At 34.0% G+C, this 24,634-nt stretch overlaps 1 long non-coding RNA gene across 2 annotated transcripts in view; it reads left to right on the forward strand.

The window, feature by feature from the left end:
• Nucleotides 1-23,265, forward strand: part of LOC307191442 — a 271,519-nt gene extending 248,254 nt beyond the window's left edge. For both annotated transcript variants that reach the window (XR_013829772.1, XR_013829773.1), the window contains exon 5: nucleotides 22,927-23,265. This is a non-coding gene — a long non-coding RNA (uncharacterized lncRNA). The remainder of the gene's footprint in view (nucleotides 1-22,926) is intronic.
• The last annotated feature ends 1,369 nt before the right edge of the window (nucleotides 23,266-24,634 follow it).

Below are 24,634 nucleotides of genomic sequence, written 5' to 3' on the forward strand. Positions count from 1 at the left end.
AAACATTTAGGGAGGAGCTAACACCTATCCTTCTCAAACTCTTCCAAAATATAGTAGAGGGAGGAACACTCCCAAACTCATCCCCCAAGGCCACCATCACCCTGATACCAAAACCAGACACAGATGTCATAAAGAAAGAAAACTACAGGCCAATAATACTGATGAACATAGATGCAAAAGTTCTCAACAAAATACTAGCAAACAGAATCCAACAGCACATTAAAAGGATCATACACCATGATCAAGTGGGGTTTATCCCAGGAATGCAAGGATTCTTCAAGATCAGGAACAAGACAAAGTTGTCCACTCTCACGGCTATTATTCAATATAGTTTTGGAAGTTTTAGCCACAGCAATCAGAGAAGAAAAAGAAATAAAAGGAATCCAATTTGGAAAAGAAGAAGTAAAGCTGTCACTGTTGCAGATGACATGATACTATACATAGAGAATCCTAAAGATGCTACCAGAAAACTACTAGAGCTAATCAATGAATTTGGCAAAGTAGCAGGATACAAAATTACTGCACAGGAATCTCTTGCATTCCTTTACACTAATATTGAAAAATCTGAAAGCGAAATTAAGGAAACACTTCCATTTACCATTGCAACAAAAAGAATAAAATACCTAGGAATAAACTTACCTAAGGAGATAAAAGACCTGTATGCAGAAAACTATAAGACACTGATGAAAGAAATTAAAGATGAATCAAACAGATGGAGAGATATACCATGTTCTTGGACTGGAAGAATCAACATTGTGGAAATGACTATACTACCCAAAGCAATCTACAGATTCAGTGCAATCCCTATCAAACTACCACTGGCATTTTTCACAGAACTAGAACAAAAAAGTTCACAATTTGTATGGAAACACAAAAGACTCTGAATAGCCAAAGCAATCTTGAGAGAGAAGAATGGAGCTGGAGGAATCAGGCTCCCTGACTTTGGACTATACTACAAAGCTACAGTAATCAAGACAGTATGGTACTGGCACAAAAACAGAAATATAGATCAATGGAACAGGATAGAAAGCCCAGAGATAAATCCACGCACATATGGTAACCTTATCGTTGATAAAGGAGACAAGAATATACAATGGAGAAAAGACAGCCTCTTCAATAAGTGGTGCTGGGAAAACTGGACTGCTACATGTAAAAGAATGTAATTAGACCACTTCCTAACACCATACACAAAAATAAATTCATAATGGATTAAAGACCTAAATGTAAGGCCAGACACTATAAAACTCTTAGTGGAAAACATAGGCAGAACACTTTATGACATAAATCACAGCAAGAGCCTTCTTGACCCACCTCCTAGAGAAATGGCAATAAAAACAGAAATAAACAAATGGGACCTAATGAAACTTAAAAGCTTTTACACAGCAAAGGGAACCATAAAGAAGACCAAAAGACAACCCTCAGAATGGGAGAAAATATTTGCAAATGAAGCAGCTGACAAAGGATTAATCTCCAAAATTTACAAACAGCTCATGCAGGTCAATATCAAAAAAAACAAACAACCCAATCCAAAAATGGGCTGAAGACCTAAAGAGACATTTCTCCAAAGATGGTGTACAGATTGCCAACAAACACATGAAAGGATACTCAATATCAGTAATCATTTGAGAAATGCAAATCAAAACTACAATGAGGTATCACCTCACAGCAGTCAGAATGGTCATCATCAAAAAATATACAAATAATAAATCCTGGAGAGAGTATGGAGAAATGGAACCCTCTTGCATTGTTGGTGGGAATGTAAATTGATACAGCCACTATGGAGGACAGTATGCAGGTTCCTTACAAAACTAAAAATAGAACTACCATAAGACCCAGCAATCCCACTACTTTGCATATACCCTGAGAAAACCATAATTCAAAAGAGTCATGTACAACAATATTCATTGCAGCTCTTTTTACAATAGCCAGGACATGGAAGCAACCTAAGCATCCATCAACAGATGAATGGATAAAGAAGATGTGGCACATATATTGGAATGGTAATATAATGGAATATTACTCAGCCATAAAAAGAAACGAAATTGAGTTATTTGTAGTGAGGTGGATGGACCTAGAGACTGTCATACAGAATGAAGTAAGTCAGAAAGAGAGAAACAAATACCATATGCTAACATATATATATGGAATCTAAAAAAAAAAAAAATGGTTTTGAAGAACCTAGGGGCAGGAGAGGAATAAAGACACAGACGTAGAGAATGGACTTGAGGACACAGGGAGGGGGAAGGGTAAGCTGGGACAAAGTCAGAAAGTGGCATGGACATATATACACTACCAAATTTAAAACAGATAGCTAATGGGAAGCAGCCACATAGCACAGGGATATCAGCTTGATGTTTTGAACCACCTAGAGGGGTGGGATAGGGAGGCTGGGAGGGCGATGCTAGAGGGTAGAGATATGCGGATATATGTATATTTATAGCTGATTCACTTTGTTACAAAGCAGAAACTAACATACCATTGTAAAGCAATTATACTCCAATAAAGATTTGAAAAAAAAGAATGCTAAGTAAAAATAATAAATAGAAAATGGAAACTATAGAAACAGAAACAAAATATGTGAAATAAAAAGTAGACTCAATGGGATTAATAGTAGCTTGGAGCTGACAGAGGAAAGAACAAATAGACTTTAAAATTGTTCACTGGAAATTATCCAGACTCGATGGGATTAATAGCAGAATGGTGCTGACAGAGGAAATACCAAATAGAGTTTAAAATTGTTCAATGGAAATTATCCAGGCTGAGGGCCAAAGAGAAAACTATATTAAAATAAAAAAACAAGCAGAGCCTCAGAAAATATTCAATAATATCAGATTGTCTAGAATGAATGTAACAGGAGTCCCAAAAGTAGAAAAGAAAATGTGGGAGCAAAAAAAGTTAAAGAAATAATGGCCAAATATGCTCCAAATTTGGTGAAATACATTAATTAAATGTGGTAGATATGCAGCAAAATCTATACAGAACAAATGCAGTGAATGTACTCTGCCTAGGCATATCATATCCAAATTGCAGAAGTCCAGAGATACAAGGAAAATATTGAAAGAATCCAGAGAAAAATGGCACATGATGTACAGGGGACAATATTTTAAATGGTTGTGATCGTCTCATCAGAAGCTATGGGAGGCAGAGGCAGTGGAATATCATCATTAAAGTAATGAAAAAACAAACAGCTAGCAACACAGACTTCCACATGTAGTAGATAATTGGCACTAGCCTTCAAGAAAGTATGCAAATTAGAGATATTTTCAGATAAAAGGAAACTAAAAGACAGTGTTATGTGAAGATATGAACTGCAAGAAATGCTAAAGGATATTCTTCAAGGTCAAAGTTAATGGTAGCAGAGGGAAACTCAAACAGTAAGGAGCTACTGCAATACTATAAAGAGTGATAAATATATGGATATATTATATTTACACATCTATCTTTATTCTTTATTACATTAAAATATATGACTTTTCAAGCAAAAATTATATTTTCTTACAGATTTTTAAATGCATGTGAAAATTCTAGCATAAAGGATATCAAAAGAGGTATATGGAACTAGATGATTGCAAGGTCTTTACACTTCACATGAATGGGTACAATGTTAACTCTGATTAGGCTGTGAACAATTAAAGATATATAATATATCTTTAGAGAAGCCATTAAAAATGCAAACAGTTATATGTATAAAGTCAGTACATATTAGTATGCCTTATTCAAAGAGTTTCTATATGTATAAAACTAATATATATAGAAACTATTCAAATAATCAAAATAACTATTCAAGGAAATGAAAGAAAAGAGTAACACAAAATTAGAATGGACAAAAAGAAAGCACAGTAAAATGGTACAACAAAATCAAACCATATCAATAGTACATTAAATATTAATGGACTAAGCACTCCATATATATGGCATGGATAATCATAAGAGATTACAAAACGAGCACTCAAATATATGCTATCCCCAAAAGACTCACTTTCAATATACAAACGTAGGTAAGTTGAAAGTAGAGATGGGAAAAGATATGAAATTCCAAGAATACACTTGATAGTAGATATAATAAAATCAGAAAAAAACGATTCTTCAAGACAAAAGGTACTACCAGAAATAAAAAGGATTATTTCATAATAAAATACTTTTATTAATAAAATAAAGGACAAAAATCCCTGGTCACATCAATAGATGCAGAAAAAGCATTTGACAAAATTCAACATCTATTCATAATAAAAATGTTTAGTACAGTAGTAATAAAAATGGACAAAGGACTTTCTCAGTCTGATAGAAAGTTTCTGTAAAATCCTACAATTAATATCATATTTAATAGTGAATATTTAATGCTCCCCTCTAAGGTCAGAAAGAAGGCATAGATGCCTACTCCTACCACTTCTATTTGAGATTACAATCGAGGACATAGCCATTGACATAAAGCAGGAAAAATAAGTAAATAAAAGGCATAGGGATTAGAGTGATAGAAATAATATTGTCTCTATTTGCTGATGATATGATTGTTTATATAGAAAATCCTAAGAAGTATACAAAACAACAACTAGAATTAGGTGAATTTAGAAGGTCAGAGCATGGTAGATTTATATATACAAGTCAATTGGACTTTATGTACTAGCCATAAATGATTGAAACATTATTTTTAAAAATTCCCTTTAAAATAGTATCAAAACACATTAATCTGTTACCTAAATATTTGCATGCTCAGGATAAAAGTGAAGAAACTGCTGCTATACGTAATAATATGTCTGAATCTGTAAGTCATTGTGCTGAGAAAAGCCTGTTACAAAAACGTTCATACCATTTGATTCCATTTATATAAATATCTAGAAAATACAAACTAATCTATACTGACCAAAAACATATCTGTGATTGCTTGGGGTAGGGTGCAGAGGGAGGGATAAACTCTAAATGGGCTTAAGAAATCTTTTGGAGGTGATGGAAATGTGTATCTTGATTTGGGCAGTGGTTTTACAGTGTGTACATCTATCATCACAATTAATTAACTGCACTCTGTACATGGATACAGTTTTTATATGTAAATATACCTCAATAAGGCTGATAAAATCGGGAAATCTCTGACACCACTGATAAAACATAAAAAACAATTCTGTCAATAGAACTGTAATTTATGCTATATTCTTAAAATTTTTATTTTATATTGGAGTATAGCTGATTAACAATTTTGTGTTAGTTTCAGGTGTACAGCAAAGTGATTCAGTTATACATATACATGTATCTATTCTTTTTCACATTCCTTTCCCATTTAGGTTATTACAGAATATTGAGCAGGTTTCCCTGTGCTATACTGTAGGTCCTTGCTGGTTATCTATTTTAAATATGGTAGTGTGTATATGTTAATCCGAGACTCCCAATCTATCTTTCCCCTCCACCTTTCCCCTTTGGTAACCGTAACTTTGTTTTCTAAGTCTGTGAGCTGGTTCCTGTTTTGTAAATAAGTTCACTTATATCATTTTTTTAGATTCTACATATAAGTGATATCATATTTGTCTTTCTCTATCTGACTTAACTTCACTCAATTTGATCGTCTCCAGGTCCATCCATGTTGCTGCAAATGTCATTATTTCATTGTTTTTAATGGCTGAATAATATTCCATTGTATATATGTACCACATCTTCTTTATCCATTCTTTTATTGATGGACATTTTGTTTGCTTTCACGTCTTGCCTATTGTAAACAGTGCTGCAATGAACATTGGAAAGCATGTATCCTTTCGAACCATGGTTTTCTCCAAATGTATGCCCAGGAATGGGATTCTTAGATCATATGGTAGCTCTATTTTTAGTTTTTTAAGGAACCTCCATACTGTTATCCATAGTGGCTGCACCAATTTACATTCCCACCAACCATGTAGGAGGGTTCCCTTTTCTCCACACCCTCTCCAGCATTTATTCTTGTAGACTTTTTGATGCTGGCCATTCTGACTGGTGCAAGGTGATATCTCATTGTAGTTTTGATTTTCATTTCTCTAATGATTAGTGACGTTGAGCATCTTTTCATGTGCCTCTTGGCTGTGCTATATAAAATATGCTGTCTTCTCTTTTTTAGAAAAGGAGTCTACCAATAAATACTAAAACAATCATTTTATAGAAAGATCTTTTTACTGTATATAAATATATATCTTAATTATACATTATTTTTAATGTCCAAAATCAGTAACATTTTGTTTTTTTGTTCCTTTTATGGCATGTTAACTTTATTAAGTGTAAAATCAATTAAGGAACAACAAGACCAGTTCCGCAGAGAAGTCTGAGAAAATTACTGGTAAAACAAATAAACCGAAAGTGGTGTACTTTATAATGTTTCTCTCTCTGATTATATTAAAAAGTGTTTTAAATTTCTGTAAATATATCTCTCCTTGGGTACAAAATGCTAACTGATGTAATTTTATGTTTAATGATTTTCATATATTTATTTTCTTGTACTTATATTTTATCTTAACCTCAATAACTATTAGTATTGAAAAAAATGAATTCACCTCTTACTGCAACATAAAAATATTAATGTAGTCAGTCATGTAAACAGAGATGAATGATGGAAATCTGGCTCTAACCTTCTGTCTCATGTAAGAAACCATTTCTTAAGCTGTACCTTAAGAAACATTTTTTTAAGAAACATTTTTAACATCATTAAAAATCAGAAACATGTTAGTGCCCTCTCCCCATTTCAAACCATTTTCTATTAAAAGTCAGCAGCATGCTTCCGTTTCTTTGATATAGTAAGTCTCTGAACTTCCTAATAGAAAGAGGTTTTTTAAAGTTGAATTTAAAAAGAAAAAATATATATACATATGTATGCTATTTGGTTAGTTGAAAAAGTAGTACATCCACAATCTTCTGACCTAGGTTCAAACCCCAGCTCTCAGTGATTGCACCTCCATGAAATAAAAACAATCCCTATCTCACAGGGCTGCTCTCAAGAATACAGAACCTAAAGAAATTATAGGATGCATGTTTAAGTGCAAATAGCTTGATTTTTGAGCCAGATGTACCTAGAGTTAAAACTTGTTTTCTCAATTTATTATCTGTACAATTTAGGGCAAGGTACTTTGTCTCTCTGTTGGTTTTACTAGTTAATATAATAGGACTAACAATACCTACTTCACAGTGTTGAGGTGGGATTTAGGGATTATGTAGTTTGAAACCTAAACATAGTGGTGGGAACATAATAGGCATCAATTTTTTATAGCTATTATAAGCAGAGAGTTAAGACAGTGACAGTTGGCAGTACCTCATTAGCTCTTCCAAGATCAATTTTACATGGCCATGCAAACAGGCAAAAAAGACAATTACAGATAGCACAAGAAACTAAGGAGCTGTGTCTTCAAGTGATACAGATGTCGCTCCAAATAGAGAATTTTCTTTGCCACTTTCACCACTGTCCACGAATACTGTTTGCAACTGCCAGTCATCATTCCTCTTCCTCCCATCAATTGCCACCTATATAAACAAATCTACTTGTATTTTTCACATCACTAACCCTATTGCCAAAGTACAAAAGATCAAGGAATAGAGGGAAATAGTCTTAGTGCATGGAACATTTGTGGAAAGACAGGTTGAATGGATTTCACTTAAAGTAGAGTAAGATTTCACTTACTCTACATTTTTTCTGGCCAATTTCTTAGATCTGTAGCTTTGGGAGGGGGTACAAATCTACAGGGTGGTTGTCCATGCAGTTGATAAGCAAAATCTCTAGTCTAATTTCTGCAACTTAGAATAAGTTCATCTAATACAACTTGGGAGTATATCTGTTAAATTTTGTCTTACTTACCTCATTGCTTACTATTCTTTGAAAGAAAATGAGATGGTCCTGGAATGTCTGAGGAAATTTGCATTTTCCTTTCCTTTTCCAGGTAGGTATAATATTCTATTTCTTGAGCTAGATGCTAGTTACACAGTTGGCTCAGTTTGTGAAAATTCATCAAACTTTTCATTTACAAGGTAGGCAGAATTCTGTGTGTATATTATACCTCAGTTAAAAAGTTAAATGTATTAGTAATCAGAAGAATAGCGATAAAATCATATTTCTCTGCATTTCATGATAAATTATATGACCTTCTCTGGGTGAGAAAGAGGGGTATAAATTGTGAAAATTAAGAATGATTATACCTCTCAAACAATATTTCACAGTTTGTGTCATGTAGAAAAGTGGTTCTTATATAAATAAGTTTGGGAGATGGCCCATGTACTGTACTCCAGCTTGAAGAGTCCTGATTCACAGTAATAAATAGAAAGCCTTGAAAAGGTTTATCATAAATGTACCTGTTGAGCTTTATTTAACACAGTCTTTACAAAACTTAGATGTGTTTATAGAACAATAATTCTCCTGCATATTAATATGTGATATAGGAAAGCAAAAATTTCTGTGGTCAGATAAATTCGAGCAATAATGGGTTAAATAAAATTTAATAGTTTTCTTTTCTACAATATTTCATCAACTGAAATTTACTATCTTTTCCAGTATATTATATTTCTGTATATGAATGAACACTCTGTTAACTATTTTAGAGAGGTATTATTTTCCCTGCCATCATCTAAAATTAACGGGAAAAATCATATTACCAAACGAAGTTTCAACCACTAAGTTAAGCCATGCCTTAAGGACAGATACTTCCCCATGCTTCCATAGTTTCATTACAGACATTTGTAGCCATTTTGAATTATGCAGCAGAACCTTTCAGGATGAGGGTTTCTTGGGAGACATTCTTTTAGAGTATATGACCCTTCACATGAAACAGCTCTAAAAATGGCATTTCCAACATCTCTAACACTCACCCACTCTCACAGGAGAGTCATCCAGTGTTTCTGCTTTCTACAAATCTGCACAACAGCAGTAGGGTCAGAATAGGACATAAAAGTAAGAAAAATGTGCTTGATGAACTCAGCCGTTGTACAAAGAGCTGTGATGAAATAATCTGAATTTATGGACTGGCGTCTGAAAAAAACTATAGCAATTTCCCTGAAATTAGCATACCAAAACAGACACCTGAAACTAGCATAGCTTACATAAAAATGTAATGGGGAGCTTCCCTGGTGGTGCAGTGGTTGAGAGTCCGCCTGCCGATGGAGGGGACACAGGTTCGTGCCCCGGTCCAGGAAGACCCCACATGCCGCAGAGCGGCTGCGCCCGTGAGCCATGGCCACTGAGCCTGCACGTCTGGAGCCTGTGCTCCATAACCGGAGAGGCCACAACAGTGAGAGGCCCACGTACCGAAGAAAAAAAAAAAGTAATGGGGACAGGAAAAAAGTTGCCTATGATTAAACTGAGACCAAAGACATTAAAATAGTTATTCTATAATAGAAGTTACCTTTATGTGTTCATATGTCCGTAAATATAGTCAAACTAGTTTCAATATTGCAACATTACTTTGGTTTTATTAATGTTATCTTTTGTGAGGCTGGCAAAAATAGGAACATGTTAAATGATAAACTACAACTCTTAAAATATCTGTTTTTACAGTTTTGAATTTCGAACTTTAAACGTTCTACATAAATTATAAAAATAAATTTTTAAAAATACCCCAAATCACACATCAATTTGACTACGTAACCCCTCTGACCAGAATTATTTACCATTATTTTAAAACAGTATTGTAACTGACGTTGCTACTGAGATATGCTGTAAGGATTAAAAATAGCACCAAAGAAATTTGAAGCTGAATTAGTCATTGTTAGTAAAAATATTGGTATTAAGTGAATATACATGATAGTAGATAATAGAGATAATATAAAAACCAATAATTTAATCAGTATTTTTAGAATAAGAGATAATGAAAAGCAAATATAAAAGAAGTTAAATAAAATCCCAGTATTGTTTCTTTTGATTTAAAAATATCAGCATACACTTATTATTAGTCTTCCCTTTTGAAAAATGCACCTTTCCTAGCTCTGTTTGTTGAGAGGCATAAAAGCAATGGCAACACGGAAGCAATCACACACTAGAACCAGTATTTTAGTATCTAAATACCATTACGTACTAAAAGGAGCAAGGCCTTTTTGAAAAATTGTTTCCAGATCTGGGAGAAGGAAATACAGAAGATGAGCATGAAGTATCTTTTTTGTCTAAGAAATCAAGAAATCTGTCCAAGACTACTGAGATCATCTCCAAAGGACATAGGAATCAACTTGAATAGGCTTTCCATGGTCAAAGATAAAACAATTGGGGCAATAAAAAATAAAAATTACCGTAAAGTGAAACATAAAATACACAGAAATCCATGAATTTTAAAAAACACTTGTGAGTCACTTTTGCCTGGAATATCCCCAATGACTGCTCTCCTAGGGTAATTGTTAAAACCACCTCATGTCACTCAGAATTGTTTCAGTTTGAAGGTTAAATTATATGGTTACTCTTCCTTTTTAGAGTGCTGATGTAATAACTTGTTATTCTTCAAATTGCCAAGTATAAGGAAAGAAGAAATTATACTACTTTACAATATAAACTGTTTCAGAGTAGCCAAACATTTGATAAGGTTAATTTCCTTTATAGAAGTCCAACTAATAAAGCAGAAGGAATGATAGACGATTAAAATCATCATTTTCAAGCTCAAATTAAATAATGGGTCTAGATAAAAATCCTAACTATATGCTATAAAAATCACATGAAATGTTGCTGGTGAACTCAGTAAAGGATGGATTGGCTGACAACAACTGAAAACACTGATCTGTCTTAGGAAAACCAGACCGTATGTGCCCATAATGTAATGTTAAAGAAAGATAACAACTATCTACAAATTGTTATTGCTAAAATTTGAGGCTGAATCTGCAAACTTCCAGATTTAATTACAGGAAATATAAAGAAAAGGAAACATGTTGAATAGTATCAAGAGAGAGCAATAAATCAAATATAGATTGTGGAATATGGTAGAGAATGATTAACCTAATTTCTTAAAGAAATAAATGACTTGGAAAAAAATTGTGCATATATGTGTGTGGCAACTGTTATTTATTATACAACAAAAGATATTTAAGAGACACATCTGGAATATCCCCAAATATTTGGAAACTTAATTAAAAGTTTCAAAATTATTTGTGGGTCAAAAATATCAAAAGGGAATGTGAGAGATGACATCAATAAAGATTCTACAGATATTTTAAAAATAATAAAAGATTTAAAAATTTTTATGGGAATAAATTCAACAACTTAAGTGAAATGGACAGACTTTCAAAGCTCGATTAAGAAGAAATAGATAACCTAGATAGTTCATACAACTATTAAGGAAACCACATTTGTACTTTCAAAACTTCCCACAAAAAACAACTTCAGGCCCAGATATCTTCATTGGTGAATTTTTCCAAACATTAAAGGAAGAAATTATACTAATTCTGTGCAAAGTCTTCCAAAAACTAGAAGACACAAGATTTAGTCTGATACCCAAACCATACAAGGCCTGGTATCTCTGGAAAAAAAGGCTTAATCGTGGGGGGAAGGACAACAAATGATTTTGTCCAAATGGCACTGAAGAAAACCCATGAGGAAAGGAAAGAAAACAATAAAACCATAGCCTGGGGGAGAGGAGGCACTGTATGCTGGGGACAGAACTCCAACCTAAGGGGTAGCAGGAGCACTAAAGGGGCCACACCTTCAGGTCTTTTTTTTTTTTTTTTTTTGCGGTACGGGGACCTCTCACCGTTGTGGCCTCTCCCGTTGCGGAGCACAGGCTCTGGACGCGCAGGCTCAGCGGCCATGGCTCACGGGCCCATCCGCTCCGCGGCATGTGTGATCTTCCCGGACCGGGGCACGAACCTGTGTCCCCTGCATTGGCAGGCGAACTCTCAACCACTGTGCCACCAGGGAAGCCCACCTTCAGGTCTTTGACCTCACATATTTAATTAACTTTCTCTTCTTCCCAAAAGGACAATTTGTAGGCTAATAGTAATAGAGCTGTTTCTCAGTGACAGTACCTTTTTGAATTTAAAGATAAGGAAACCTATCCTTAGAATTTTTCTGGCAAAAGTTCCACATTTATGCATATCTATTTTGTAACTTAATGATGGGGAAATTTGTATATTTTCCAAAAATACACAAGTTACATTTAACTTTAAATGTCTTTTCAAAAAAGAAAATCAAGAGAACAGTTCATACAAGTCAAATTTCTGGAGTATTCTCTACTTTATCCATCTGTTGGGAATCCACCTGATATCAGTATTAATCCATTGAGGACACAGTTCACTTGACATTTTATATTAGTTTGGGGAATCATTTCAGATTATAGGCAACTCCTCAAAATAGAAAAAAACTACTATTTCAGGTAACTTTAAAATGTTCATCTCCTTACTTTATTCCTACATACTCTGGAATGACCTTCTGTCTCCTTTCTAACCATTTGAATCTTGCTTTTCTTCTAGGCCAATTCAATTTCAGTTTCTCAATGAAATATTACAGCACTCCAAAAGACTTTGTTGGCTTAATTAAATGTTCTGCTCAATCAGCACACATATAACTATCCATCCATGTATTTATTCTTCTAGTTTTCTCTCCTAATTCTTAAGATGTATATATTTTACAATATCCTTCCATTCAATGTTCTGTCTCTCCCCAACCTCTCTTTTCTCCTTTTCCATTCTTTACGATTTTGGCTCATTTCTAAAGGGATAGTACTATACCTTGAATTAAGTTTTATTGCCATAATTCCTAGTATATATTTTTCTTGTTCAGTTACTAACATAAATTTTCATATATTTGCTAAGAATATTAGTTTAATGTAATAGCTGTATTATATGACTAAAATCTAAAATAAGAGCAATAGCTGTTAAAATTCATCACCTATCAACTAATTTGAAATCCAGAATGATTTGAAATTGAGACTATAAGACCACGGCAAAAAAAAAAAAAAAAAAAAAAAAAGAAGCTAATTCAGAGGTACTTTTAGAGAATGGGAGGTAATAAGGAAAAAAGAGAATTAAATGTATCAGGTGTTCTTTTTGTAGCAGAAACTCTTGAGAAATTTATATTTTGACTCTGTGTGTGTGTGTGTGTGTGTGTGTGTGTGTGTGTGTGTGTATGTGATAAGAGCATGATATGTGGTCAGTATTCCTTCACCCACTCTATATTAATGTAGACACTGAATCTCAAAGTTACAAAATGGAAGAGCTGAGGTTTAGCCCAGGTTGTTTTAATTAAATAATACCTCTTTTTCACTCTACCATACCTCCCACTTGAATATGAAGTAATCGAGACTCTAAAGAAGGCATTTTTCTGCCAAAAAATTAAATGTTGAGCACAGCATTGCAAAAAGACTTTCTGTAAACACGCCCATCTTCTGGCAGGTTAATACTGATTAACTCATGGAAAATAGCTCTTTCAACTCAATTAAAATTTGACAATAATTTGTGAGGCAGAAATATTGCTCTGGCAAACAAAAATCCTAAACCTGTAACCAGATTTAGAAACTATCAATATATTAAAGTGTATTTTGAAAGATGTAGAAAAATATGGAAATTTGCATAAAACATTAATTGGAAAACCAAAATACACTCTTTGATAACCTAGATATCTGGATATCATGAAGAATATCTAGACTTGTGAACAATCCTAGATCAACTGATTGACATGAGCAAAACACAACTAAATTCACCATTTTATTTCCTGAAACCACAGAAAGAGTTGGGTTTATTAGTTGATTTTGGTTGTGATTTTCATTTGTCTTGAAACTGAATTCAATTGGATCAGTTGTGTCTATAGAAAAGCATCTGATTGTATGAACTAGTTAAATATAGAGGTAATCATTTAATCACATATGCATTCCCAGATATTTGACAAGCATCTTCTAAATTGCCTGGCCCTCTTTCAGACCCTAGATACATATTTTAAACAAAATAGACACCCCATTCTCATGGCTATTACATGCTAGTGGTGGCAAAGTTAGAGGGAGACAGAATATTACAGAAATAAACAGGGTACTACATTGTTAATAAGTGTTATAAAGAAAAATAAAGCAGGGTAAGGGACTAGAGGTAGTCAGGAAAATCTTCTCTTAAAAGGTGGCATTTTACCAGGGACACAAATTAAGTGAGGAAGCGAAACATACTAACATTCTGGGAATAGGTACTAGAGGCTAAGAGGATTGTATGTGCAAAGGCCCTGAGGAAGGCCATCCTCAAAATGATGAGTATAACATAAATAGATGACACCTCAAGTCCCTTTTCTTACTCCGACACTAATATATGACTTAGGAAAAAGGAGAGCTAAACACTAAAATGTTGAATAGAACAGGAATATCTTTTGTTCCCAATACAGATTCTGGCTTTTCTGAAAAGTTTTTTTTCCTTAATTCAGTTTGTGTGTGTTTAAGATCTTAGTTATATAGAGAAAACAGCCATAGTGATAATTAAAATTTCCTCAGAAATTATTTAATCACTCACATGTTAATGTAAATTGAATCAATTTTTAAGTAATGGACTGTAGAAATAACAGTAAAATCGTATCATGTTACAGATCAGTAAAATCTAGTCTGAATTAATTTACACTGAAAGCTTTACTTAATTAAAGCTTTAAGTAAGTGTCATTTTTTGCTTATAAGTCTCATTGAAAACAAGTAATGGTCTCTAAATACAGTAGAGTAAGACTTTCTCTTAGTCTCATGAAACATGGTATGAGTGGTTTGTTTTCAGATGGTTGCTGTCTTCAAAACTCTTTACATTTGTGTCCTTACCTAAAAGTCATATTAATTTCAACTGCTTTGTAATCAATTTATACCAACAAAATTATGTTCTTAGATAATAATCTATGAATATATAACATTACTTTTGCCTTATTACCCAGGTACTTGCAGCTTCTTAGTTATCAATCATACATTTGCCTTTTATTTGTTTCATGGTTAATTGGAGATAACTAATAGAAGTGTTTACCTCTCTCCATGTAAATCTTTCTAAGGCATCCATCATGAAGTACATGAAAAATTATATCTATTTTAATTTTGAGATTATTAATATTCAGTTCAGAAAACAAAACTCAAAAATAGGAATATTTTGGGGCTTCCCTGGTGGCGCAGTGGTTGAGAGTCCACCTGCCGATGCAGGGGACACGGGTTCGTGCCCCGGTCTGGGAAGATCCCACATGCCGTGGAGCGGCTAGGCCCGTGAGCCATGGCTACTGAGCCTGTGTGTCCCAGAGCCTGTGCTCCGCAACGGGAGAGGCCACAGCAGTGAGAGGCCTGCGTACCGCAAAAAAAAAAAAAAAAAAGGAATATTTTTAATATTGTACTATGTATTTGAAGTTATTCAACAATAATAATAGGCAAGTTATTATTAATTTATATTTTTCTAAATCAGTTGTAAAAATAATGAATCCTGTCAGTAGGATAAGAATAGCTATAAAAAATTTCCATGTTTTATCACATTTATTAGGATATGCTCGACAAAAAAGAAGACACAAAATTTTTATTTGATCATTTATTATGTTTTAGATTCTATGTTCATTAGTCTTATTAATGTTACCTTATCCCACTGAAAGGGAAGATGGGTTAATTTCAAAAAAAAATTGAAAAGTGGTTAAAAGTTTTTATAATGTCCAGAATGAAACCAACTTTAGCGAATAGATATTTTATGATTCCTTAATATTATTTTCTGTTACAAATTAATTTTGAAATAAATAAATGGATAAATTTTTTCAATACTGTTAATGGGGCTTAATATGCCTTTGGGGAAAACTGTTACCTAATGGATAAGGAAACATAATACTACATGCCCATACCTGTAGTATGTCACTTAGCAGATTGTGTGGTAACGGGTTATTGTCTCATTTATCTTCTTCCCTAAACATCCCTAGATCTTCCTGAGGATAGAACAAAAGTCTTTTCCTTCTCTGTGCTTCCAAACCCTAGCATAATGCCTAAAACAAAAATGCTCTTGAGTCTAATGCAGAGTCTAACATTGAGTCAGTGCCAGTAACATAGTAGGTTTTTCTGGTCCATGCTCAAGTGTCACCTGACTGGACTCTTTTCTGATCATGCCATTTAAAGCAGGAATTCCTCCCCAATCCTATCTACTCATTCCATCCTCTCTTTTATTATAATTTTTTTAATTTAGCACTTATTACTATATGACATTTTATACATATTATTTTTGTTTTGTTTATGTCCAGTATCCTCAGTAAATAGTTGTGGAATTGATGAAGAGGTGAATGAGGAAGCGGAAGGAAATAAATTCAAGTAGTTTATGAACCAATATCATCATGTGAGAGTTTTTTTTAAGTGACTCCTTATTATGTTTCTGATATTCATTTTTTGGATCCTGATGTTTCTAATTTTGTAGTTCTACAAGTTCTACCCAGAGAGTTCTGGTGCTCTTTGTGAAAGGGACTAAAATTGGAAATATTTGTTATTTCCAATATAAGATCAAACAATCTAATCTCTATAAAACTTACTACAATTAAATTGTAAAAAAAAAATCAATGTTTTACAAGTAACAAAGATACGCCAGTTTTGCTATACTCTAAACCAGCACTGTCCAATAGAACATTCTGCAATGATGGAAGTGTTCTATATCTGTGCTGTCCCACATGGTAGACACTAGACACAAGTGGTTATTGAGGACTTGAAATATAGTTAGTGAGACTGAAGAACTGAGTTTTAAATTTTATCTAACTTTAATTTAAATTTAAATAGCCACCTGAAGGTAATATGTATCATACTGGACAAACACAGCTTTATTATTCTCCTTATATATGTTTAGAAATTTTAAAAGAAATAATGCAACAAAGTGAAATTTACAAAAATATTAAAAAGTTAATTTTAGCAATAATGATACTTTGCAAAATTATTAGGGAAAAATGATATCAATCGCTTATGAATTATTGTGAGGAGTTTTGCTTGTATTATTAGGGTGAGATATATAAAAAGTTATAATAGCTGATACAGTCATCTGAAAGGAAAAATAGTTCTAGCGATATATAATTCATTACACCATATTCTATGGATTCCTTCTCTAAGGTTTGCGATCAGAATAAAAAAACAAATGTGGGGGACTTCCCTGGTGGTCCAGCAGTTAAGATTCCACATTTCTAATGCAGGGGCACAGGTTGGATCCCTGGTTGGGGAACTAATATCCCACATGATACTTGGCGAGGCCGGAAAATTTTTTTTTATATATATATATATATATTTTTTTTTTTTTTTTTTTTGTGATACGCGGGCCTCTCACTGTTATGGCCTCTCCCGTTGCGGAGCACAGGCTCCGGACACGCAGGCTCAGCGGCCATGGCTCACGGGCCTAGCCGCTCCGCGGCATGTGGGATCTTCCCGGACCGGGACATGAACCCGTGTCCCCTGCATCGGCAGCCAGACTCTCAACCACTGCGCCACCAGGGAAGCCCGGAAATTTTTTTTTTTAAATGTGGGTTCTATTATAATAAAATTTTTAAATCACCTGCTAATAATACAATATATTATGGATAAGCAAATATCTTTGTTCATTGGAATTTTTATGATTCCTTTCCCCATTTGATTTTAAGTCATACCTGAATTTAGGATGAAATCAGCATTGAACATATATGATTCAGTGAGATAAAGATTAATTCCTTTGTAATAGGAGCTTTATTGTGGGTGTGAAGATATCTTATCAGCCTTTCTAAATTTATTGAGTAGAGTGGTTCTGCAATGACAGTGTTTGGGGGATATTTGCATTATGTGTAGGGTATACAAAAATAAATACTGTAAATAATGATTTTATAAATGCTAAAAGATGACCAAAGTATAAAAAATGAAACAAAAATAAAACTTTGACCTGAAAGATTTTGCTGCCATAAAGTGAATGGAAAATAAAATTCGGGACTTGCTTTCTGAATTTTACTCTTCTGAGTCTAGCTCATGCACTAAGCCAATTACAAACGCACAGTACATTATGACTATACATAAAAGACTCATGTTTGTCAAAATAGTTGGGCACTTACTACATATACTTTCTTCCTTTATATCAGCCTAATTCTGGGAGTTCCAGTTAATACAAAAATAACAAAATCATATTTAAAAATTGACTAAGAAGAAGAGATAAAACTCAAATTACACAAGAAGTGACAGTGTTTCTAGACAATTTCTGGAAATCAAAGAAATATTGTTAAACTAATGTAAGAATCTAGTAATGGAAAATAGAAAAATAGTTTACAAAAATTGATATCTTTCCTGTAAATGTTGACAACAATCAGCAATTGGAAAATGCAATGGAGAAAATCCCAATGAAAATAGCATCAAAAACTACAAAATACTTAATAAACAGCTGTAGCAAGAGATGCTAAATACTTATTGATGGTCAAAAGGAATGACTGGTAAGAAAGATCATGCTCTAAAATGGAAAGACTCAATATAAAAGAAGTTAATTGTCCTTGTATTAAACCATAAAACCCATGTAATTCCACTCAATATCCTAATAAGATGTGTGTGTACTTATATGTATGTGCATGTATATATTTGGCTTAAAATAGTTCTCAAGTTGTTTATTTCAAAATTTATGCGGAAAAGTAATTTTAAGGATAGTCAGTGGTATTTCAGGAAAGGAAATAATGAAGAGGAACTTTACCTGATATCATAACAAAATACAAAATTACACAACTGAGCAATGTGATATTCTGTGAGTATACCCCCTGGGGTACACAATTGTGTTTATGAATTGTATACATAAAGTTCCTTTGTGGAAACATAGTATATCCACATTTGTGTATATGCATTGTGTATGCAAAGATCCTTTGTGGACACATAGTATGTACACAGTTGTTTATATATACTGTGTATATATATTATATACACAGTTGTGTACATAGGTGATGTACCCTTGGTGAGGCGTTGCTTGGGCTTATTCAGTCAACCCCATTGGATCACATGACTCCTATTGTTAAATCAGTCCCCAAAAATCAGGTGACTCTCATTGATTCTGTCAGCCCAGTTATATAGCCTGACCCCCATTAAATCAATCATCCTTCTTAAATCTCCTGATGCCCATTATACCAATCAAATCCCTTAGGTTTCCTGATCCTCATTAAATCAATCTGCCCTCTTAACTCTCCTGACACCCATGAAGTCATTGGGCCTTCTTAATTCTCCTGAACCCCATTAAATTAATAGGCCTTTTAATCTCCTGACCCTTGTTAAAGCCCCCTTATATCACGTGATTGCGTTTGATTCCATCAGTTCCCTTAAATCATGGGACTACCAATGATTCAGTCCCCGGTATCATGTGACTCCCGTTGATTCAATCAGCCCCTAGATCACATGACTCCATTGATTAAATCAACTCCCTTAAATACCTTGGCCCCTGCTAAATTAATCTGCCTTAAGTCTCCTGACACCCACTAAGAAGGATGATTGATTTAATTAGGGTCACCATATTTAAGAACGCATACTGAATCAATGGGAGTGCTATCCTCCTTGGAGGGTACTCAGGCATGCTGTGGGTGTTAACCCCCTGTGCTAACCTACTCTGCCAAACCTGCTTGTGCATTAGTCTGTTGAACACTCAGCATTGTCTTTGACAAAGTAAAGATCCCAATAGTTCTCAAGTTGAATTAGATCAAAGCACTGGAGGAGTAGTGAAAAGCTTCTTTCTTGTACGTTCCTTATGGTTTTGTAATTAACACACTGGCTCCTCATTACTTGGAGAATGTAGCAAACGTGCTGAGTGGACAAAATAGGAGTATAACAGGGAGAGGCTGAGCTTTTTGTTAGTTCATTTGTGTTTGTGTATGTTGCTTCTGTTGCTTTTGATGATTGTTGATCAAAGAAAAGTGAATTTATGGTCAGAGAGATTAGAAACATCAGTAAAAAACTTAATTCTGAGACGGACTTAGTTTTTACCTTACTCCTGCTCTGTTAAAGTAAACAAAAATTATTCTGAACTCTTCTAAAAGAATTGTGATACAGTATTTTTTTCTTCCAGCATACTCGACAGGCAAGTCAGACTCATAAAAAACAGGAGTGTGGGGTGATACATTTTCATCTTAAATTTATAAGATTTATTAAATGCCATGGGTACTAACGTTATTAAGGGAAATAAAAAGTACTGAAATGAAACCCTTTAGTTAAAGGAGAGAAAAGAAATAGCTCTTCAAAGTACAATTTAGAAACCTTATTTATTACATCAATAAAACAGAAAATAAGCAGTGGTGTATATTCATGAATTCTACGGAACAAACTACACATTGAGGTTTATAATAAAATCTAATTTAAGGTGAAACATTCTATTCTTTTTATGATAGCTTTATTTTAAACTATAAATTCCTCTAATGATATTTGATATTTTTACAGTTGAGGGTTTGATACTTTTTTAAAAAAAATTCTATATTAAGAACATGGAGAACCCACATGAAACTCTAGTTATAATTAGAATGCACATAGCACCATATATGAGGACTATCTGCCTTTTCATCTACTGGTTTAGGCATGTGGGAATGCATACCTTCTTCCTCAAAGGTATGCATTCCTTGTTTTCTTCCATGCTGTCTCTTATTTTGAGCTGGCATATCAAGTAACCTATTGTTAAAAAGAGGGCTTGAAATTTTCACTCTCTTTTTGTGTTCTAGAATAACATAAAAGTATCATCAGTCTGTAAGATAACAGTGTGAGTCTTTTTAAAAACTTATTATCATACAATTTAAAACCTACTCCCAGGATTAGACCTCATTTAATCCAATACCCTCAGTTTATAGAAGAAGAAACTGTGGCCCACAGGGAACAAATCATTTGCCCCAAATCGTAAATCCAACTATTGGTAGACTCAGAATTAGATTGGAAGTTCTGAGCTTTTTACTCCAATATGACTTTCCTAAATTAATTCTTTTTTATTTTACATGTTATTTATTTTCAGAATATAAAAACGTGACATAAGAGTAAATCATCCAAATAATATAGTGTACAAATAAGTATCTAATGGATTAAAAACACTTCTATACATTTTTCATATGTCTATCACATTTATGTTTACTAGCTAAATGGTATATTTATGAGGGACAAAGTACCTGATTCTCTGGAAAGTAGAAAAGAAATAGGATTGTTCTTATTGCTACTGAGTTTACAAATTAAATAAGATTGGAGAATCATTTTTAAATGTATTATTAAGTGCTAAAACATGTATAATACACTTAGGTGGTTAATGCTGAGAGATCTTAGGATGTGCTACTGATCAGTGTTTAGTTTTTCAGGGAAAGTTTCCTCAAATACAGAAGTTCCCGGGGTGTAGTTCTTGGACCAGTATCATCAGTATCACCTGCGACTTGTTAGAAATGCAACGTTCAGGTTGCCCCTGAGACCTACTGAATCAGAAATTCTGGGGGTGGGCCCAGCACTCTGTGTTTGAACAAGCTCCCAGGGGACTCTAATGTACATTCAAGTCTTGATTAATCAGTAGATGAGGTTGGAGCCACACTTTTGATTATAGATTAGGGAGACTCTGGCAGATACTTAAGGCAGAAAATCACCTTTTTAGTGTATAAATTTCCTTCACTCACTCCTGGGACTTATTTAGGAAAATATCCAGGGACATATGTATTTAGAATTATCAGCAATAACACTCTCCAGTAGACATAAACAGAAAATGAAGTAGTTAGTCTGAGAAAGAATAAAAATGATTTTAAAATTTTTAATTAAAAACTTTAAATGTTTCTGCTGCTGAAACATTTGCTTTGAAAGAGTTATTTCAGATTTGAAATATTTTGTGTTAAAGAGAGATTATACAGGAGTGTGGATCTCATTCAAAACCCAATTAATTATCCTTTCTTCCTTACACTCTAAAATATACATTTAAGAGAAAGAGTTCACAGAACAATTTTCAAAAATATACAAAATAATACCCTTATAGAGATGTTCAGGGAACAGTAGAGATTCATTATATTTTTTTCTGCATGTTTTACGTCAAACTTTATAGAATTACACAGTAACGTTTTTAACCCCTGATATTTCTGGAGCACTAAAAGAAATCCACTCATCTTTGAAATGTATTTATCATAGTATTTTTATTAAGACAAAATAAAGACTAATCTACCTTAGGAAAATTAAAGAAATATTTCAAGTTAACCAGAAAATTTAATATACTGGAACATTATGTTAGGAAGGAAAGGATTTTTATTATGTAAAATATAGTACGCATTATGAATTTCAGTGCATTCTAATAGTTTTTATGTTCACATGAGTAGCCACATCACAGTACTTTTAACAGTTGGAGTGCATAAAAGGCAATTAGCTCTTACCAGAGTGAGATGAATCATATGTTTGAGTTAATTAATTCTCTTTGTTCCTGAAATGTTTTTCCTAACTCCTTTGTCATAGTTTTGTCACACTCCACTCCTTCCCTCACTCCTTTACAGCCCTTCACACAGCTGAAGAAACATATTTTAATGAAATCCAGCTTAAACACCATATTTAAAATGTTCCCTCTGGAAAAAAATTAAACCTAATTGTTTACAAAGTTGCTATCATGTAGTTTTTGCTTAGATGTAAACACTGAAGAATATTAACAGTGTTGCAATTTGATTTGGGACAATATATATTCAAAATTACGTTTGCTATCATGTTGCTATCATGTAGTTTTTGCTTAGATGTAAACACTGAAGAATATTAACAGTGTTGCAATTTGATTGGGGACAATATATCTTCAAAATTACGTTTGCACATATGTGAATTCAAAAGTATTAAAAAGTTAAAAATGGAAACACTTATTAAAGCAAACCGTTTTCTTTCTGATAAACAATATTGTGTCAGTCTAACTATGATATTTTAATTAAATGCACTAAATATTTTTAAATCATGGAGACAAACTCATGAATAAATCTAGGTTTGCAGAGTCTCACCTGAAGAAATGTTAGGAAGGGCCCAGACTTCCAGATCACTTTTCTCCCATCCTTTGCTTTGAGACTTTGTGGAAGTGGGTCTCTATCTAAACTGCAATTTCTTTTTTCTTTTTTTTTTTTTTTTGCAGTACGCGGGCCTCTCACTGCTGCGGCAGCTCCCGCTGCGGAGCACAGGCTCCGGACGCGCAGGCCCAGCGGCCGTGGCTCACGGGCCCAGCCGCTCCGCGGCATGTGGGATCCTCGCGGACCGGGGCACGAACCCGTGTCCCCTGCATCGGCAGGCGGACTCTCAACCACTGCGCCACCAGGTAAGCCCTAAACTGCAATTTCTTATCTGTAGAAGGAGAGAATGACAATAACTCCCTAATTACATGGCTATGGTGAATAAATGCGACTATGCCTTTAACACACGTAATAGGATCCCTGGTACAATGTGTTTCTATAAATGTCAGCTACTGCTTTAATTACCTAATTAATAAAAGGTTAATTTGTTATAAGTTTAAGAAGAGATTCTAGTGGTTAGGGAGCATTTGGTTGTCACCACTGGATGGGGAAGACATCCCCACAACAAAGAATTGTTTGGCTCCAAGTGTCAATAGGGCTGGAACTGAGTAAATTTGTAGTATAGAATGAGTTGATACTAAACTCTGCACTGTTTTTTTAAAGCTCTTCTTGAGTTAAGTAATATATGTTTCAATAACTGGTAACTGCATTACAGGAAGAATTATTCTGTTGAACAACTTATATAATGTACCAGTTATTTTTGATATTTTAGATAAACTACTGAAGAAAAATCAGTCTACCTAATGCCTCAAAGTGGTTCAAACATCATCATTTAAAATTTAAATTTTTATTGTACTGTTAGTGTACTGTTTTATTGTACAAGTTCTAATCTGCATATTTTTAAAAACAAATCCTCACTTTTCCCCCCTTGAAAGTCAGAATTTCATAGCAGAAAGATATGTTCATTATAAAAAGAATTCTACTGAGTATGTACATTTTTCTAATGTTAATTTAGTAATATAATGGAGCTGAAAGGTCACTGAAAGAATCCTGACACCTCTCCTCCTCTCACAAGACACAATCTGTTAGCAAATTCTGTAGGCTCGGAGTCTGACCACTTGTCATACCCTCCACCATTGCCACCTTGGTCCAAGCCCCCACCATTTCTTGCGTCCTAACTAGTCACCAGCCTTTTCTCAATGTACCATGTGCCACAGGGAGATTCATTTTTAAACTTTGCTTTTTACAGTGTAATGTAACAGAAAGAGTTCCTTTTCTGCTAAAGCTCTTGAATTGTATCTTTTTTCATCCAGAGCAGAGCAGGGAAGTGGAAGGTGCATACAAGGTCCTACACCACCTTGTCCTTTACCAGTTTCTCCCTCCCTCCCTCTGCTTCAGCCACACTGCCTATAAGCAGTTGCTGTTATTTGAATACTCCATCCAAATTGGGCATCAGGAACTTTGCACTTCATCTTTCCTTTGCTTATCACACTTTTCCTCCTGACTTTCACATGGTTCACTCCCTTCTTTGCATGTGTGTTACCCTCTCAGGGATGCCCTCCGAAACCACCTATGAAAATTGCAATTCCAAATGCATGATCTATCTTGCATTTCCCCATCAGCAACCCCAATCCTGATTCAGTGCCTTATGTTTCCTGTAGCAATCATTATCGTCTGACATATTACATATTTTACTTATTAATATGTTTATTGTTTTTCTCCTTACATTAGAAGATAAATTGTTTTAGTGCAGGAATTCTTTTTTTTTTTTTTCCTTCTGTTTTGATCATTGCTTTTTCTGGTGCCAAGAACAATGTTTGCCACATTGCAGGA

This window comes from Stenella coeruleoalba (genome assembly GCF_951394435.1).
Source record: "Stenella coeruleoalba genome assembly, chromosome: 9".
Taxonomy (NCBI): Eukaryota; Metazoa; Chordata; class Mammalia; order Artiodactyla; family Delphinidae; genus Stenella; species Stenella coeruleoalba.